Source organism: Galleria mellonella, unplaced genomic scaffold (genome assembly GCF_026898425.1).
Source record: "Galleria mellonella isolate WM207_F2 unplaced genomic scaffold, CSIRO_AGI_GalMel_v1 utg146, whole genome shotgun sequence".
In the NCBI taxonomy this organism is placed as follows: domain Eukaryota; kingdom Metazoa; phylum Arthropoda; class Insecta; order Lepidoptera; family Pyralidae; genus Galleria; species Galleria mellonella.
The window spans coordinates 5094649-5116774 of NW_026441999.1; the positions used below are offsets into that span (position 1 = coordinate 5094649).

The following is a 22126-nucleotide window of genomic DNA, read 5'->3' on the forward strand; positions in this document are numbered from 1 at the left end:
TTATTTTCCAAATTAAGTATAACATTGATATACAGGTTGAAAATCTGTAATTGGCTAACATTAGCCAATTACAGATGTATGGTGTAAAGATATAATCTTTTGATCCCAAACGCAATAATAAATAAAAATAACACGTACGCCAATTTTCAGAGATAACAAACAAACCCACTTTCATATTTATTTAGGATTCCGACTTCGCACGCAATGTAGGGGTCTCTAATTTATTTGATAATAAAATACAGTCCATGTTATTCGGTGATAATGTATATTTTTTAAAATTAGTTCAGAATTTTTTGAGTTTATGTTTTACAAACAAAAAGTCAAATCTTTTTTCTCTCTCTCTCTCAAAACATAATCGAAATTAATACCTTTGTTAAAGTCCTTTAAAAACTGTCTTCTATTAATATTCCGTTAAACTCATTTTCCGTTCTGAGTATTTATTAATATCTGAAGATTTAATTAACATCAATACAAAGATGAGGATGTACTTACTTATAATGTCAATGAACTTGGTTAAACAATATATATATATATATATATATATATATATATATATATATATATATATATATATATATATATATATATATATATTCTTTCACACAAAATCTTGAATTTAAGCAAAGGGAGACTGTAATAAAGTCGTTTACACGAGTACTTAGTCTCACTGTTTCTACCATCAAGCAGTTGTGCTTACATTGACTGTTTCGATTTGTAGTGTGATAAGGCAGTGAAATTACAGGGTATGGAGGCATAACACCATAGTCCTCAGGAATAACAATGCATGAGAGGTATCAAAAGCACCACAGTATGTACTATAATAACAAAAGTAACAGATTTACGTTACTGCTGCGTTAACGTTAACGTTAACATTTTATATTGAAATTCAAATTTCCATATAAACTTATCGACATGAACGTGAACGCGATCAAAACGTAAATATTTGTACAACTCGCACTAACAACATAGAGGGCGCCACCCTCGTCCAAGTAGTATTAGGATTATTGAATAGTCTTGGAATGTGTAACACGTTGCATATGTAATGCAAAATCATTCGTTATTCCTGCTTCGTTCCTTCGTAAAATATCATATAACAACGTAACTGACTGTTATAAAATAACGTTAAATAAAAAATCACAGATATTTAGAGTTATTTTTAAGTTATCGATTGTGCTTCTTTAAAGGTGAAATGATATCGCAGCATCGACTTGTAGAGCGACCGAATAGACTTTTACACTCTGGCCATATAAATCATAATGTATAATCCATTTTAAATAGCTAATGTGATATTAAATTACGGCAATTAAAAATCACAGCGCTGATTTTTTACAAGCGAATCCAATGAAATAAAATAATTGCTACTTTTAATTCATTATCATTTACCGATAATTTTTATGCTAATTAATCCGTCGTGTTCCTACCGTGAAACAATTGTGTTTGCATGGCTGTATTTGGGTTTGAAGAGTAGGATATAGCAGTGAATTTACAGCGTACAGAGGAATTACACCTAAGTCTTCAGGAATGACAACACATGGGGGGTATCATGGGTGAAACAGTATATTCTGTTATGTGCATGATACTGCTCATGTCTATAGACGATGGTTACCACTTTTCATCAGGTGGGCCGTCAGATTATTTGCCATTCTAAGTTGCATAAAAAAAATCACAGATAACATAATACTAGCTATTAGTAAGGATTCAAGCAAGTAGATCTGTGGCCTAGAATTAGGATATAAAACAATAAAACCCTTACATACATACAGATTATAACACACTGAATAAAACAACACTACAGCAGCGAATGTTATAAATACTTCCTTACGATAGGTTCACATGCAATTCCAAATATGGCGAAGCTATATGCTTGTTGATTTTCGTTTCACTGTGAATTGAATTTATTACTAGCGACTTGCCCCAGCTTCGCATGGATGGACCAAGCAATCGACTTTTATACAAAGTCTCTCTCTGGTATGGTACAGTAATTCTTGCATTATGCCAAAATAGACAGACAGAGAATATTTCTAAAAACTATTGGTTTCTTATCTATTCATATTAATATAATTGTAAAAATTCAGACGAATTGAGAACTTTTTGAAATATATAAGAATAAAACCAATCGTATAATAATCATCATGGTAGGATACTACTAATTTGAAATGATATGGTAGTTAGATTTAATTGAGTATATTTTAAAACTGTTTAAGGGACATAAATACGAGTATAATAAGGGCTTGCTGGCATCGATATTCATTCGAGCGTCCATTTATTATGCTCGAACACGTGGAGAGGACTTTTTCCATGTTCTTTGAATAAGAATGGAGCTAGCAAAATAGACTTCCCTTCCACTGTCATTGAGTCAGTAGGTAAGTGTCATGAATATCCGGACTTGGACATAAATTATACAGAAAGTGTCCCATTATTAAATTTTATTTTATTTATTTATACTTCATTACATACACAGATGTTTTCTCCCACGAACACTCAGGTTATGCAATGAGCTCCCTGCCGAGGTTTTCCCAAGAGACTACAGCATGGGGTTCTTCAAAAGGGGGATAAAGAGGTTTCTTCAGGGTCGGCAACGAGCACGTAATACCTCTGGTATTGCAGGCGTTCATAGACATCAGGTGGGCCGTATGCTTGATTGCCACCTCAGTGGTATAAAAATAAAATATACAAAAAAATCGCTTTCAAACACCCTTCTTTGGTAAATAAAATAAATAAATAACATGCTATAACAAACACTTCAATACGCTCAAAATAAGATAAATGGTAAAATTCCATTATAATATGATTTGGACCCCTTTATAAAACAATATACGACCCGGAGTGAATTCTGAAAAGCGATAATTGTTTGAGCTCCCACTGTGTGTGGTGATTTGATCAAATACCCCACAGGCAAATAGCTACCCCCATAACTTGAAGCACGTGAAATTAATAAAGTCCTGTTTATTTTGGGTGTTACTTGTGGGATCATCGTTCATCGCTGAATAGCTGTGGCTTTATTTCAGTTTGAAGAATGAAATATGGTACTTTAAATTATAGGACACAGAATAGTGCTGCGCTCTTGTTCGTGGAGCTCTTTCAACTCCATACGATTTTCAGCGAGTTTCTTCACCTCTTAATACGACACGACACCAACTCCTTCCTATTATACTGTAGTCCTCAGAAATGGCAATACATGAAGAATACCATAGTTGCAATAACATATGTATGTATATGTATATATATATATATATATATATATATATATATATATATATATATATATATATATATATATATATATATATATATATTCACGTACATAGCGACTGCCACTTTCCATCAGGTGGCTGTCAGCTTGTTTGCCCTTCTAAGTATTATACTCGTATGTATTCATTTATTTATACTTTATTGCACAATAAATATTTACAAATGGCGAGCTTAACACCGTATAGCATTCTCTACCAGCTAACCATTAGGTAAAAATAGAAAGCGTTCGAAGGCAGTGGTAGCGAACATATATTACACAAAAAATTCAACGTATAAAAATTCAATAGTTTTTACCTGAGAGTTCATTCGTGTGAATTCCCTCTAGTTGGAAATTTAAAATTCATATTTCAATACAATAAATTCAAACAGATCATTGGAATGATAACCAAGCTTGCACTATCGATGTATTTTTCCCGTAGTGACTAATTCGTAAAAAAATAACCAATATGGTTTCCAGGGGGAAACGCGTGGAAGAAGCAATGGGGTCACTTGTCCCTATTTTTAGCAATCCCTTTCCTCCCTAGACACCCTAGAGGCTAATATTATAATAAAGTGTCTTACCTAGCTTATACCTAGGTAGACAGGTAACATATCATGTCAAGCCGCTATCACGCGAACTGGGCGTGGAGACTCGTATTTGTGTCATTGACGTGTTAACTAAAAAGGTTAAAACATGTACCGAGTTTAACAGACTTTGAATCTATTTTTACTGCCTTTATTTTTATCTATCATCACGCTAAATTCTTTGTAGGGTAGACAGTGAGAAATAATAATAATAATTTATTAGCCAGAAACAGATAATATGACGTTACAGTTTGTTTTTTAATGTACAGTATGTTTCGCCATATTTATAATAGCATGCATATGTTTATATATATATATATATATATATATATATATATATATATATATATATATATATATATATATATATATATATATATATATATATATATATATAAATTCACCCATTAATAATTAAAGATTGTCTCCCATATAAAACCGACATTTTAATTGTGATAAATTTGATTTTTTTAATCTAAAAATTAAACTACTAGACCGATGTTAAAAAAAATTCTATAAAACCGATCCAATAATTTTCCAATTCGGTTTAGAACTGACGAAGTTACTAGGTAAAAATCATAAAACCAAAAATATTCAACCGAATCGAGAACCTTCTTTTTTTGAAGTCGATTGAAAAAATGTCAAAAGCACTTAATAAATGTAAGTACGTTTAGAAAAAAAATCCCAGATAACTATTCTTAAATGTCCGTTCCTTATGGCAGTCTATGGAGGAGGCCTATGTCCAGCAGTGGACATTTAACGGCTGGTATGATGTTTGTTACCGCACAACCTATGGTTGCTGAAAGGAACGTGAAGTGTGAAGCAAATTGCGACGACCCACTAATCAGCAGCCACAGTCACGTCATTCGTTACAATTGAATTGCATTATATACCGTCACCTCTTTCATATATATATTCAAAATATTGTAAATTTATATAGTTTAGTTGCAATATTAAAAATTATATTTAAAACAACAACAAATTCGTTATTACTGCAAATTCAGTAAAATAAACTTGGAACTACCTAATCGGTAAGGGCAAACCTACGCACACATGCCCAAACATGAACTATTTTTAAATGTGAAAAGAAAAAAAAAGGAAAGAAAAAAAGTTATCATTTCATTAAAAAAGAAACAATAAAACAGAAGGGTTTTATAAATGTAAATTAACAACAGGCAATGAAATAATCCGAAACACTTGATACCGGCTTGAACAATAAAGTCACAACGGACCTTTTCCCTATTTTCTAAAAAAATACAAAGCTTTCACTGTTATTAAAATTAATCTGCTTAGGTTCTTACTTCTTTTGGATACGTTCATTATAACCGTATTTCACATTTTAAACCGACTTAAAAAATAGGTGCTCTGCACATTTTTCACGATTCCTAAGCATATGTTATACTGATTCTAATGTGTTTTTTTAGCAAAAAGGTTTACTTCTATTTTGTTATCCGCCTTCAAAAAGGACAAGGTTCTCAAATCGGTTAGTTGTAATATTTTTATAGTTTTTTTCCTCATAACTCCGTCATTTATAAATATTTTTGTATCTGAAAGGATATACATTTAGACTGATTGCATAGAAATTTTATCGAAATAAGTGCTCCATAAGAAAATAGACTTCAGTTATATCAAAACAAATTATTTTCATTTAAAAACTAAACAACTCGACCGATTTTAATAAAAATTGTTTTAGTCAGTCTCTTAAAAGGACATCCTTTTACATAATTAATTATATAACTGACGAAGTTATGAATTGACAGTTATAAAAAAATAAACAATATATATATATATATATATATATATATATATATATATATATATATATATATATATATATATGATATTAAATACATCAGAATATTGAAGAACATATATGGAAACAGTAAAGCAAAAGTAAAGCTAGAAAAAGAAGGAAAGGAATTCAAAATAGAAAGGGGAGTAAGGCAGGGTGACCCCATATCACCTAAACTTTTCACTGCAGTATTAGAAGAGATCTTTCGTCAACTAAATTGGGATGAGTATGGACTATTAATGAACGGGGAATACCTGTCACATCTGAGATTCGCCGACGATTTAATTTTATTTTCCCCAACAAGAGACAATCTACAAGTAATGCTTAATGAATTAGATAAAGAAAGCCGAAAAGTAGGTTTGGTTATGAACAAAGAAAAAACAAAAATTATGACAAATGGGAAAAAAGGGGAAACTATCTGCATCAACAACAAAAAAATTGAATATGTAGATGAGTATGTATATTTGGGTCAAATAATTTCACCAACAGACTTAACTACAAAGGAGATTGAAAAACGTATAGGAAATGCCTGGAAACGATTTTGGAGTCTAAAGGAAATACTTAAAAGCAAAATGACAAACACAGCCTTAAAAGGTAAACTATTTGAAACCTGTATTTTACCAGTTCTTACATATGGTTGCCAAACCTGGGCTCTTACCAAATCCCACTTTAAAAAACTACAAAATTGCCAGAATGCCATGGAAAGAAGTATGATGGGGATAAGATTATCAGACAGAATTAGAACTAGCACAATTAAAAAACACATAAAAACTAAAGATGTTACAGTCACAGTTAAAAAACTTAAATGGAAATGGGCAGGGCATACAATTAGAGGGAGAGATAAATGGAGTAAAAAGATAATGTTTTGGTACACGAAAGACAAAAAAAGGAGAAGAGGAAGACCACATAGAAGATGGGTAGATGACATTAGGGCTGAAGCAGGGTGTATTTGGACAAGAATTGCTAGTAATAGAGACCATTGGAGACAGTTGGAGGAGGCCTTTGCTAATAAGCAAACAGACAACAGCAATTAAATAATAAGTTGTTAATACGTTGTTTTTAAAAAAAAAAATGTCTGAATAAAGGCTTATATTATTATTATTATTATATATATATATATATATATATATATATATATATATATATATTTATAATAACACATTATATATTTATCTTTGTATTATTCTTTAAGTGGTGCAATAAAGAGTAAATAAATCAATACAGATCGCCCTAGACCATAAATAAAAAAAAACGTATTAAGTATTTTTACTATAGCCAGCCAATATATAATTTGTTCCAGTAATTCAGTGACCCATATGCTGTTAGTGTAGTGATTCTCGACTACTACCGCCCCAGTCCATTCCTTTATACTTTTATTCTATAGAAACCATTATTTACCAGTCAGACAAATATCTCATCATTTTCTCATAATGAAAGATATTAAATGTGATATTTATATTCGAGGAGGAGTTTCTTAATTAATTTATATACATATATATATATATATATATATATATATATATATATATATATATATATGTATATATATATATAAATATATAGATTATACACACACACATGCACACGCACACGCACACAAAAACATATTTTTTTTTCAATATTAACTTTATTGTTTTTTTTTTATCTTTGGATTGTGTAATTTCAGTGGAATGCATTTTGTTTAATTATTATTTAAACATATATCGGTAGGGGGCCTGGTGATCTGTACTACAGGTCTTAACTTATTACAGACACCAGCTCCTCACAGCAGAGTTCCATATTATTTTAATTTTATTTTATTCTAAATACCTATGTGTAAATTTAAGTTGTTTGTGAGGAGACATAAATAAATAAATATATTATTATTATTATATATATAATCTTAACTTAATATATTTTTATTTAATTTACGTATATTTCTGTGTGCATCATCATCTTCGACAATTCGGAACATATTTTAGTGATTCTTTTTATCGCTACTTTTTTGCAACGTAACAACTTTAATTATTTATTTGATTTGTTCTATGTCATATCTTTTACGATAGATCTATCGCTGGCGTCACAGTACACTATGATATGCCCATAGTGCTGTTCATATATGGTGTTCTCATTAATTTCCATCAGTGTGGAATGTTCACCAGCTTGTTTGCTGTTTTAAATAGAATAATTTTTTTTGAACCCGATCTTTGAAATTTGTAAGTCAATGTAGTACGCCACTAGACCAGAATCCACGCATAGCAATAAACGCAATTTTTATTATACGAAATAAAAAAAATCCCGATATAACATTCATTACCCAGAAATAACTCTGAAGTTCAAGCAAGAAGGTGTACTTAAAAATTAAACATATCAATATTGTATTACGCACAGACCCTGTCGTAAAAACATAGCGTTTTTACTACTGGCTGGCTCTTTTACGCTTTACTCAGATATCGTTATATTTAAGCCGCCATTTTGTACTTAATTTCTGATGTAAATTGTTGTAAATTTTACAACAAAATATTATAATATTTATTATTGCACTTACAAAAAAGAATTGGTTATAGATACTTGTTAGCAAAGATATAGGCTTATCTTTTGTTCAAAAGACAAGTAAATTTTACTATGAGAAATGATATTAAATGACTCTTTGGTTTGGAATCAACTTCCAGCAGCAGTATTTCCGAACCGATATGACATCAAAACCTTTAAAAAAGGAGCATATTCCTTTTTAAAAGGCCGGCAGCACACCTGCAATACCGCTGGTGTTGTGGGTGATCATGGGCAGCGGTAGTCACTTACCATCAGGTGAGCCGCATGCTTATCCCCTGTGTTGTAAGGATAAAAAAAAAGATATTTAATTTTTTTATACGACTTAGAATGGCAAACATGCTGACGGCCCACTTAATGGAAAGTGGTAACCGTCGCCTATAGACATGAGCAGTACCATGGACATAACAGAGTATACTGTTTCGCCCATGAATACCCCCCATGCGTTGCCATTCCTGAGGACTCAGGTGTTATTCCTCTGTACCCTGTAAATTCACGCCATATCCCATCCTTTAAACCGAAACATAGCTATGCAAACACAACTGCTTCACGGTAGAAACACGAATGGGACAGAGGTATCCAAGCAATCGACTTTTGTACAAAGTCTCCCTCTGGTATTTATCTAAGTAAATATTTTAACTAAAATTTATTTCGATCTCAAATTAATGATCAACAAATTTGTCATTTCTTTCTAGATAGGTTAGATATATTAATATAATAATGAGTAGGGATAATATTTATATTATTATATGTATCACATCTCCCATATTTAGAACTAACAAAATTTTTCATCGTGCCTCCCACCTAATTGTTTATAATTACTCCTCTCCATCCAAAGGTTGCCTGGAAGTGATCGCTCTTAGCGATAAGGTCGCCCATTGTTTTCTCATTGTGATTATTTCTTGTAATTATTTATATTTATAATAAGTTTACTATTGTAATCTTTTGGAGGAAACAATAAAGAGTATCTATCTATCTATCTATTAATTTATTAAGATTACATTAATTTATAAAGTGAAATCGTATATGAAATGTTATAAAAAGAGCAACTTCGATATTTTAGCTGTGTTAAGAGTTACTTCTAATCCTAACTGTTAATGCTGTTGGCGGCCCAGAGGGAATATTCCGAGAGTAAGTAATGTATATTTACCCATGTGGATTAAGAAATCGATACAGAGTTGTTTTGCTACTGTACGTACGTATGTATATGTATATCTTATTTAATATTATAAATGCGAAAGTTTGTAATAATGTATGTATAGACAGAAGGATCGATGGATGTTTGTTACTCTTTCACGCAAAAACTACTGAACGGATTTTGATAAAATTTGAAACATAGGTAGGTTATATCTCAAATTAGTATATAGGATACTTTGTATACTGATTCACGCGGATAAAGCTGCGGGATACAGCCAGTATAGCATAATCTAAAATAATGCAGTTCCTGTGTAACGATGTTAGTTCACTAATCTCCGAAACCGCTCAACCGATTTTAATGAAATTTTATAAACGTGTATGATTGTTCCAACTCGAGCGATAGGATAAAATTTTATCCCGATAAAAAAATGGGGTGATAGGTTACAGTGGAAAGCAGAAACGACATTTTGTTATATTATTATATTAATTTTTTTTTTTATATACAAACATTCAACTCAGGCTGTGGAAAGAGCTCCCTGCCGAGGTTTTCCTACATTTTTCATACAATTATATAGGCGTAGATTTTAGTAGGAAAACTAATTAGACAATTTCTAGATAGCGTATCAAAATAAAACATAGACCAATTAGATCTTTCAACATCACAATTGTGGAAACAGCATACAGTTTGGTACAGTTTTGTTTTTGTACAGTTTCATACAGTTTTATTACGTAATACCAGAAAAAAACACAGACTGGCAAAAATATATATCTATTTCAAATGTAAAAAACTTTTATTAGACAGTGTGCGCCAAGCACAGATAATACAATAAGAAATAGGTGCCAAGGAAGCGGTTTAAACATTTTGGATTCGAGATCTTCGCGTATAGTTTCATTACATGTGCCCTTATAGGAAATATGTAAAAGCATTCATATACTATGACTAACGCAGTTTTAATAATAGAAGTTATGTAATAGAATTTCTTGAAAAACTGAAATTATTTTCTGTCTTCTTTTTCTTCTCTTATTGGGAATGGGAGAAGTTTAAATTGCTATTTTTGATTGATTGAAATTTCAAGTTGCTATAATAGATTGAAAAATGTATAGATATATTATATAATTTATTTATTTCTTTTTATTCCTAGTAGTGTTTTTTATATTTTTTTTATATAATTCCTTAATTAATTTAAGTATTGTTTATTCTTTATTTTACACTCAAATATAATTAAAATCCCTCTATTATAATTTCGATTGCCATTATCGCCTTATAATTGGCTTAATTTCATTTATTAAATGTCCCATGTGTGTTATCATGGGTATTAATTAATATGCGATAGCACTAAAACAAATTAGCTCTCTAGTCCTTTTATTATGTCGACCAATCAACGTCGACAAATGACATCATCATACAGCTTTGTTCATTTTACATTAACTCGAACCCATTAGTTACTTACATAGGAATATTAATGGGCTACCCGCCCTTGTATATGAGATCATTGTCACGTTTGTAGCTTGACACATTTTGTCACATTTGTGACATATGTACACGTTTGGAATTCCGTGGTGTTATTAATAAATTATTTGCATTTTGTATAGTTTAAATACCTCTGGCAATTAGTTGTTTTACTCGACTTCACCTACGTGAATCAATACATAAAAAATGCTACATTCTAATTTAAGACGTGTAGGTACCCGTGTACCAAATTGCCGTGTGATCCCAACATAGAATGGACTACCCCTTCCTTTTCCGTGGGTGTCGTAAGAGGCGACTAATGAAGGGCGAAAGATGGTCGGCAGCGTCCCTCTTAAAACATCTCCAAAGCCTAACTGCGGTTGCCAATCCACCTGTCAAACGTGGCAGTTGCTAGCAAAATCCCAAGGGGGAGACATATCCAGCAGTGAAGAATTAAAGGCTGATATGTTGGTGATGATGTACCAAATTTCATCAAAATTCGTTTAGTAGTTTTTGCGTGAAAGAGTAACAGATACGCATCCATATATAGAACCTCACAAACTTTCGCTTTTATGATAGTAGAAGGACATAGACATGCAATTACATAGATATCGCGACTATTTATATAATACTTCGCGTGTCTTTTTGACCTTAAGTAGACACAAAGATCCTTGGACTTACCAGTAAGTAGCAAAACTAATCGATTGTAAAAAAGAATTGTGTAAAAACGGTTCAGGATTGGCATCGGCCGCGTAACATGTGTGTTTATGTATACAGACAAGTTGTGATGTTACTAGTACGCACACGCACACGTAAACACGCACGCACGCACGCAACCACGCACTCACAAATATACACACAGACACTACAATGTTGTATTACTTTTAGATTCATAACTTGAAATTTTGTCCCATAAAAAAAACATTGACTTCAATTATGACAAATTATTTTGATTTAAAAACTAAACCCCTGAACCGATTTTGATAAAATTTCTATGGACTCAATTTAAGAATATATCCTTTCAAATAAAAAAAAGAATTTTCCAAATCTGTTTATAAATTATAGTATCAAGAGATAATATACATTCAAAAAATACAACCGATTTGATTTGCCCTTTACTTTTCTAAAGTCCATTGAAAATAAATAAATAAATAAAATTGAAAATACGCGTCAGCTGATTGCGCGTCTCTTCGTTTAAAACTTTATTCACACGTCATGGTACATACAAGCATTTATGACGTACGCGGAAACTAAACGCTTAATACATTCCGCTATATCTCTTGCATTCACAACTCGACACAGGTGAAAACAAAGCTGGCGTTATAAAGGACGTGAAACACGTGTCTGTATTGTGCCAGTGACGTGTACGGGCCACGCGTCCGGTATCACTGTGTGCGTGGAAAAACATTGTTTAGTTGACATATCTATGGTATAATATCCATCCTATTTTTTTTTTATTATTATTATTTCAGCCATTAACTGTCCACTGCTGGGCATAAGCCTTTCCCACAAAGGAAGTTTTGCCAATAGTTGACACGCTTGGCAGACGCATTGACAAACGCAGTTAGGCTTTTAGAGATGTTTTAAGAGGGACGCTGCTGCCCATCCATCGCCCTCCCTTAGTCGACTCTTACGGTACCCACGGGTAAGGAAGGAGTAGGTTTTTTTTTATACAACTTAGAATGGCAAACAAGCTGACGCCACCTGATGGAAAGTGGTAACCGTCGCCTATAGACATGAGCAGTACCATGAACATAACAGAGTATACTGTTTCCCCCATGCGTTGCCATTCCTGAGGACTCAGGTGTTATTCCTCTGTACCCTGTAAATTCACGCCATATCCCACCCTTCAGACTGAAACACAGCAATGCAAACACAACTGCTTCACGGTAGAAACACGAATGGGACAGAAGTACCCAAGTAATCTTTTGTACAGTCTCCCTCTGGTAATTCTGGTTATTCTATGCCAGGACTACACGACGATTTATATTATAAATGTGAAAATTCTGTAAGGATAGATGAATGATGAAGAGAGAGAGAGCTCTCTCTCTTTCACGAAAACCTGTACTAAACAGATTTGAATTACATTTGTAGTAATTTAAATTTGGGTAGATTATATACTAAATTATCACATAGGTTACTTTATGTACGGGCGAAGCAATGGGATATTACGAATTCCTATTTGCGATATATGTGTCACTAAATCAAATACATAAAATCCAAACCGTAATTCGTACAAGAAACACAATAAATACGTCAATATGCATGCAACACGATACACCGTCGATAGGGCTGTCACATGTCTGATTATTATAATTATATTTTTTATTCCCCTTTAAATCCTAATACAAACCGTCGAGTCGACATGATATTTCAATAACCTTTATAACTAATAGGTATTTATGTGAGACACTTGTCTCAAGTAGGCAAAAATAAAAAAATGCTTTTCTTTACATTAAAAATACTGTTTTTCTATTAACAATAACAGATCCATTGTCAAAAAAAAAATAAGAGCATTTTTATTAGTTTTACAGCAATTTTTTTTTTACATTATTTTTTATTATTTTCATGATTTTTAATTAATATGATTAGATTGGCATTTAATATAAAAGGAGAACGTAATATTTTAATTATGTTTTCCAAATAAAAATAACTTATAATTATGCCATCGATAATGGTTATTTGGGACTGGCTAATCTACATAAATAAAAATCCATTTCCGAATGTATGCAAGTATTTTTTTTATATATTCATTAGTACAAATATGTGTACATGGCGGATTTAATGCTAAAAGCATTCTCTCCCAGTCAACCATAGGGAAGTGTCAGAATACTCGAATGCGGTAATACTAATTATTGATATACATACATACTAAGGTTACATATATAAACGAATAAATATATATAAATAACAAATATACTTACACATATATGACATATACTATATTATACACGAAATTGAGAATAATATAAAGTACTTACTGCTCGGATAAAAATAAAAAGTGAGCGTGAACGCTTTTTTTGAAAGACGGTTTAGTCGGTAGTCTCTTAATGGCATCAGGAAGCGCGTCGTTTTAGAACAGCTACACTTGTAATTATTTAATTATTTTTTAAGAAAATGTTTTAAAAATTTTAAGAGAAATAAAAAAAATGTATTTTAATATAATAAATGTATACATAAACTTCCATTACTACCACTAAGAATAAAAGCAATAAATTATAATAATAAATGTTTCAACTTCAATAGGTGACAACCCTTGCTCACAGGCAAAACTCTTCACATTTACGTGTTGTTGTCACATATTGACATATGTGACATTTTATGACACATAAATCATTGAACAGTGGCTAACTGCCTGATACTGGGGGGAAAGGGATTGTTAGTAATGGAGATTAAAAATCCCATTGCTAGCAATATACCCAACCAGGTCGACCTCCTCGCGGTTCCCCCTGGAAACTATCGTGGTTAATTCTTGATGGATTCATCATGATGGGCTAACTGGCCTATTTTCATTGTCATCGATCACCCTTCACTGGTGCCCCGCCAGCGTATCCCATTAGCGCAGGCGGGGTTACCTTACCATTATCACCCATAAAAAAAAAACTACCTAATACTTCCACTACAATCATAATCCAACCAAACCCTCTGAATATTTTATTACTAGCTTTCACACACGACTTTGTTCGCGTCATCTGAATAAAAGGTTGTCTTTTTCCATCCCATATAGTACCTGCATACCAAGTTTCATAGTGATTGCTCAATCCGTTAGAGCACTAAGAAGTAACAAACATACTCACTTTCACATTTATAATATAAGTAAAAACGGACTTTGTTGCAAAAAAAAATATATGAAACTAACACTAATTCACCGTGTGGTCCCGTCATAGAATAGGCCACCCCTTCCTTTCCCGTGGATGTCGTAAGAGACGACTAAGAGAGGGCAAGGGATGGACAGCAGCATCCCTATTAAAACATCTCTGCTTAACTGCGGTTGCCAAGCCGCCTACCAAAAGTGGCAACTACTGGCAAAATCTAAGGGGGCGGCTTGTGTTTAGCAGAGAATATTTAAAGGCTAATAAGATGACAAACAAACAAAAAATTAACAATTACAAAAAATGGACAATTTTAGATTAGAACTGTCAAATGTGTATGTCAAATCTGTTGTATGTGTGCTATTAAGTATATGTATGTTTATGTGTATATTTGTTGTGTATATGTAGTGTATATATATGTGTATATATGTGATAATATCTATATAATAGTGCGCCACCTACCCTTTGTCTTTTTCTTAATGTCCTCTACCCAAAGGTAGAAGAGATTGCTTAGCGATAAGGCCGCCTTTTGTATCACTTTTCATTAATATTTACTGTATTTCTTTTTACTTGGTGCAATAAAGTGTAAAATAAATAATATGTGTATTTAATAACAATCATTTAGAAGCATAACCACACAAATACAGACAAATTGAGCATCTCCTTGTTTGAATACCGACAAATAAAGAACTTTCTTCTTCTACAGACATCAGCTTAATAAAACCGTAAAATGTACCCTATGGGACTCTATAGAAACGTGTTCGACATGCTCTTGTCGTATTCTTGTCGTTTAAGAACGTCTTCAAACTCTTTAAATTGCAAATCTTGCAACTTGTATCTACAAGAAAACTCGACGAAATTACGTCACGACGTCACACCGACATGTAATAAATGTAAAATAAAATTCCTTCCTTACCTGTGAGTGTCGTATGAGACAAATACAAATAAATTTATTTTGTCTGAAAAGTGGTAAAAAGATGGTACTTAATAAAGGGAGACTTTGTACAAAAGTCGATTGCTTGGGTACCTCTGTTCCATTCGTGTTTCAACCGTGAAGCAGTTGTGTTTGCATGGCTGTGTTTCGATTTGAAGGATGGGATATGGCGTGAATTTACTGGGTACAGAGGAATAACACCTGAGTTCTCAGGAATGGCAACGCATGGGGGGTATCATGGGCGAAACAGTATACTCTATTATGTCCATGGTACTGTTCATGTCTATAGGCGACGGTTACCACTTTCCATCAGGTGGGCCGTCAGCTTGTTTGCCATTCTGAGTTGTATAAAAAGAAAAACTTAATAAATATTTTAATATTGTTTACACTTTTCACCAGAATCTGGCATATAGAATTCATTTAATTGTGCCACGCTATGAACACAAAACAAAATCGAATGTCACATATTTACTTATGTTGTCATATATATGTCAACTTATTAGGCGAATAATGAAACTTGAAAGTCGAAGGATGGGCTCTTAAAATATCACCAAAAGCCAAACTACGATTGCCAACCCATCTACCAAGCGTGGTAACTACTAGTAAAAAACTCTTTTATAGGGAAAATCTATGTTCAGCGATGGACAAATGACAGCTAATATAATGATCTTGAATATCTATTGTTCACACACGATTCCGCGTTCTACTGCAAACAGTTAAAATGTCTTCAAAAAGTAAATTAGAAACCGACTTATCGAGTGAAATTTCTATAGCATCAAGGAATTTATAAAATATAAACGTTACCCAACATGTTTCTGAATCTGATAATTATAATTATGATTTAAGGCCAATATAATTATTATTATTATTAAATAATATTATTTTTAAACATTATTATATACCATTGTTTTTTTTTATACGACTTAGAATGGCAAACAAGCTGACGCCCCACCTGATGAAAAGTGTAACCGTCGCCTATCGACATGAGCAGTACCATGAACATAACAGAGTATACTGTTTCGCCCATGATACCCCCCATGCGTCTGTCTGTCGAGGAGGACTAACCTGGCATCGGCTTCGTGAATTTTTCTGCTGTAGGTGACCGGCAGTTCTTCCTCAACTCCTATATGCACGCACACACAAATTCTTACAGGTTCTTCAGGGCACATACAGTTTAAAACACACAAATTACATTTATTTTACAGGAGCAAGCGTCCGCGCACACGCCTCCATTCAGTCAGTACTTTTTTTTTATTCGTTAAACTAAGGTGGGAGAAAAATAATAATGACGGACTCCAATATTGTAAACAATCTATGTTTTATTACAAAGGGATTAACGCTTTATTTTGAACATAGCAATCTGTGTTTTATTACAAAGGTATTAAGGCTCTATTTTGAACAACTATTTATTTATTTATTAGATACATAATACATTTTTACAACGAAATATTTAAGAACATCGGTTGCCCATATGCAAAAGATCCGACAACTGATGGGGAAGAAAATTTATTAAGTAGCGACGCCATACAGGTAAATGCACTGTAGGACGACCCTCCACTAGATGGAGTGACGACCTCAAATGCATTGCAAGCAGTCGGTGAATGCAGGTGGCTCAGGACCGTTCCTTGTGGCAGTCTATGGTGAAGGCCTATGCTCAGCAGTGGGCAGATAATGACTGAGATGTTAGTGATGAATTAATCAGGGATATTTATAGTACATTACTGCAGCGACCAGCAACTGAGGCATTGATGGACGAACGTGCAAATGTGGGCCGAGGCGTAGCCGAGGCACACATAAGTAAGTCCATCAATACCTAGTTGTGACCAAGGCTTGTATAGTACTTTTCTCAAACAATGTGCGGAAATCAAAAACACAATTTTACTTTTTAAGTTCAATGACGAATAACGAACAATAATATTTTTTCACGCGCCATAATGTTCCTTTGTTTTTTTTTTTCAATAAACAGCTTTCTATTTGCAAACCAGTTCGAAATTTAAATAATACCTTTTATTAGTTACCTCCTTGGTAGCCATGTTTCGAAGTAAAAGGTCATTCCATTTTTAAATTACAGGACAGATATGAGTTTACATAGTAATTTATCTGGCCGCAAAACACGACAGATATGGATTTTCATACAACTTTTGCCGGCCGCTGCCCGCATGTATCTGGCCAGTACGGCAATTTTGATATATCTCTAAGAAGATTATCAAAATAATGCTTATATTTCCAAGCATGTTTGAGAAAAGATCATTTAATTGTTTGTGTTAAAATTTGGAAAGTGAAGAAATAAATTTAACCACATTAATACAGACTGTATGTATTGCAACATTTCTGTAGACTTATTTCCTTAACCTTACCTTAATCTGTACTAGTACATATTATAAAGAGAAAATATTTGACTGTTTTTTTTTTTGTTATGAATAAACACAAATACTACTCAATGCATTTTATAAATTATTTCACCACATTTATTTTATTTATTACGGTACATTTTCAACGAATAACATAGGCTATATAATATTATTTTTAATATCTGTTTTTTTTTATACCTGTACGAAGCCGGGCCGATTTACTAGTTATCTACATTACAGGATATTGTAATTGCTGTCATCGAGTTGAGATCCCGTATAGACGCAACGTCTGCGTTGTTGAGGTGAATTATCTTGATTGACTCATTTAGCACCCTCCGCCCTGTTACCGGGGGTAGATAAGTGATTACGTTACGCTAAGTATTTTCCTCAGAGCTCAGTGCCAGGAGACTATGCAAATGATTAGATGTAGGTAAAATAAAACCATATAGAACAATGGATAAAGTAATTCTTTTGTCTATGCTTTTTTTTTACAACACAGGGGGCAAACGAGCATGCGGCTCACCTGATGGTAAGTGACTACCGCCGCCCATGATCACCCACAACACCAGCGGCATTGCAGGTGTGCTGCCGGCCTTTTAAAAAGGAATATACTCTTTTCTATATATGATGTTAATGGTAGCAAAACCAGTTGTTTTGATTGAAAAACTGAACTACTGGGCCAATTTTGATAAAAAATTTAAGGCACCAATCTGTAAATATATCCTTTTAGATATAAAAAAAATAGAATTTTCCAAAGGTGACGGAGCTATGAGATGACAAAAATAAAAAAATAAGAAAAAAATATAGTCGAATTAAAAACCTTTTAAATTGGCTGAAAAAGAGTAATCGAGATCATCTCAGAATTACAGAAGCTTACGCATATCATTACATTAGCTAAAAGTAATTTGGTTTCTCTGTAAATCGATGATCACACGAAGAAAATGTCATCACCCATTTCGATATCACCTATGCCAGTTAAATATCTCCATTCGTTTCAATTCGGTGCTTCATTTCATTATTATATATAATATATCTTTTATTGAGGCAATATATAGATACTGTTTTTTTTATTGATGGGTGAAAATGGTATGGTAACCCCGCCTGCGCTAACGGGATACGCTGGCGGAGCACCAGTGAAGGGTGATCGATGAGAATGAAAACAGGCCAGTTAGCCCATCATGATGAATTCATCAGGAATTAACCATGATAGTTTCCAGGGGGAACCGCGAGGAGGTCGACCTGGTTGGGTATATTGCCAGCAATGGGATTCTCAGTCTCCATTACTAACAATCCCTTTCCCCCCAATAATTAATATTCTATTCTATTATTAAAGTACAGGCACCGTAAATTCAGACATAATTAAGTTGAAGCGACCTGACCCCAAAGTTACGTGATTGGAAAACTTGAACGATCAAAAGCGGGCTCGCTATTGATGTTCCTTGAAGGCTTCTCTTGAACACTTGTTAATATTTATATAGAAATATATTAAAATCAAACTACACACTCTACTACATTAACACAAACATGAGTCCCTCAACTGAAACATTAGTCCCTCCCCATAGGTAGTGGATAATATACACAGCTTACTATACTTTTTTAAAACCCCCCCCCAAGAAAGGGGACTATGTTCAGCAGTGGATAGTTACCTGATATGATTATGATAACATTTTTTTTAGAATTTAGTACACTGATCATTTGACTATCTTTCTAGTGCCGTGGTGGGCACAAGTCGCTTTACGTAAATGAGGTCTCAGTTTCAACTTAGTAAAGGAAGGGTTTTGAAATTTGCTCGAGTCTGGGTTTTTAATGGGTGATTTTTTTACAACACAGGGGGCAAACGAGCATGCGGCTCACCTGATGGTAAGTGACTACCGCCGCCTATGGTCACCCAAAACACTCAAGGCATGGCAGGTGTAGTACAGGTCCTTTAAAAAGGAATATGCTCTTTTCTAGAAGGTTATGATGTCATATCTGTTCAGAAATACTGCTACTGAAAGTTAATTCCAAAGAGAGGTTGTAAGTGGATAGATAATTTTATGTTATTATTGACTGATGCCAAAGTAAAAATGAACGAAGTCGCGCCGACAGCTTGTATAAAAATACACACAACATCTGGTGTTTGTAATAAATCAATCATTTGCTATTTCTTCAAACCACTACCACATACATATATACAATTAAATATGCCTAATACGGGCTACACACGCTCCGACTAATCGTTACGAAAAATCGCATTATAAAGATAAATTATCGAATGAATTTAAGCGTAAAGTGACAGTGGGCTCGCCTTATCAGCTGTCATTGAATCGATAACTTTTAGAATTGAGAGAGAAGAAATCTCAGTTATACATACATAATGTGCGACAAGCATACACGTAAACAACGAAAGTATGGTGTAATAAATTTTAGATTTTCACGATACATGGTATACATATAGTTTATGGCAGAGGAGAATTAACACGATCACTTAGATAAACTGTGATAATTTACCTGGGTTATCTTGACATTTTCACCAGGATTAGATCACGGTTATGAGTAGATGGTTCTCCCTGGAAACTATCATGGTGAATTCTTGTTGAATTTATAACGAAGAGCTATCCGTTCTTCACTTATTATCTCTCATTTGTACTTTGCCAGCATATTCCGATACTACAGAAACAGTTTCATTCAATCTTCACCCATTTATAAAACATACCGGGGGATGGAGTAATAAGGTCAAGTAGCATTCTTTGCATTGTACATATATATTATTTTATATAATATATATATATATATATATATATATGGAAGCCTAGGCCCGATATTGTTCTGCATTATACTGATTATAATGATAATATTTATTCTAGTATACATGAAAATCTATTATGATTTATCATTATGACGCGAAATGTATAAAAAATCCCATTATAAGTGGAGTTATGATTCTAGATCAAATTTTACAGATACATCATAGCAATTTATCGTATCGTCTATCAGATAGGTTGTGAAAACAGTTTGATCAATGTATATAACAAAGTTTTGTACTAAATAAGTAATATAACAATTTCTTCTACTAAATCGAAGAATAAAGTGTAAAGATTGTAGCATGTACGGCCGCGGTTTGTTTTATCGTTAGTTTAAATTAGACAAAAAATCGCAGCGATTTGTCGTGTCGTGTGTGGCGAAGACAAGACCTTGTGCTATGTGAACTTTGGCCGTCACGTTCAATAATGCAAGCACCCACATTCCACTGCCCATTCGTTTGTAATTTTATCTGTAAGTTCATATAGTTACTGGGTTAGACCGAAAAGATAGAAATAGAATCCAAGCTTACTAAAGTCGAAACTAATTTTCACAAAATTTAAGAATATATCTCCTTGTTACTTTGGAAAGAAAACATTTGAGAAGAACTAAAAAAAGTGCCTACATCTGTATATCGTCTATATTAGTTACATTAAACCATTAGTAAGTAGCATTAAACTGACTGTCTGTCTGTTTAAAAAAAAATATATTTTGCTCAACAGTAGTAATACCATGTCACTTTAAAAAAGAAACAGTGACAAACGATCATACGGCTCGCCTGATGGTAAGTGACTACCGCCGCCCATGAGCATCCGCAACTCCGAAAAATTGCATGTGCAAAAATTACATATCCCCTTTTTAGTTTAAAAATTTAATAAGACAACTTATTTATATTAAATAGGTTAGAAACAAATTGAATTTATTAAGCGATAAATTCAATATATGCAACAATGACACTCAAGATACTCAAAAAAAGCTGTTAACCTTATCATTAAACAATAATACATCATGTAAGGCCGGCTTTTGTATCACATCTCATTAATATTTACTGTATTTATCATTTTTTTACTTAGTGCAATAAAGTGTAAAATAAATAAATAAAATAAAACTTTTCCACAAAAAAACCTACTTCAATTTTGTCACAAACTAGGCATTTTGATCTAAGAACTAAACAACTGAAACGATTTTGATAGATTTAATATGGAAAAGGTAAAATTATAAAATAAACTGTTTCAAGTACTCGAATATTGATCTTAAGAATCTTTAACTTTTATCCCTTCATTCTTAGAAATTTTAGTACAATAATGAACTATATTTACAAAAATAAAACACAAATACTTACTTTAGAATCTTTACAATCCAAAAAACTATAACACTGCACTCATAAATCAAAAAGCTATTCAATTTAAAAAAATATATATTATTCACACTGGCACACAGGAAAATTTTGAATTTAGAACCCGCGCGATTTGAAATGGCGCGAAAAATACGCGACCATCGGATGCGGTATCACTGACAGTACTA

The 22126-nt window shown here is 32.9% G+C and overlaps 1 protein-coding gene across 1 annotated transcript in view; it reads right to left on the reverse strand.

The window, feature by feature from the left end:
- The window catches only part of LOC113515297 (uncharacterized), a 220175-nt gene extending 198049 nt beyond the window's left edge, over positions 1-22126 (reverse strand). Inside the window, exon 1 of the mRNA XM_031908406.2 lies at positions 21945-22126. The gene's annotated coding sequence lies outside the window, so the exon portion shown is untranslated. The remainder of the gene's footprint in view (positions 1-21944) is intronic.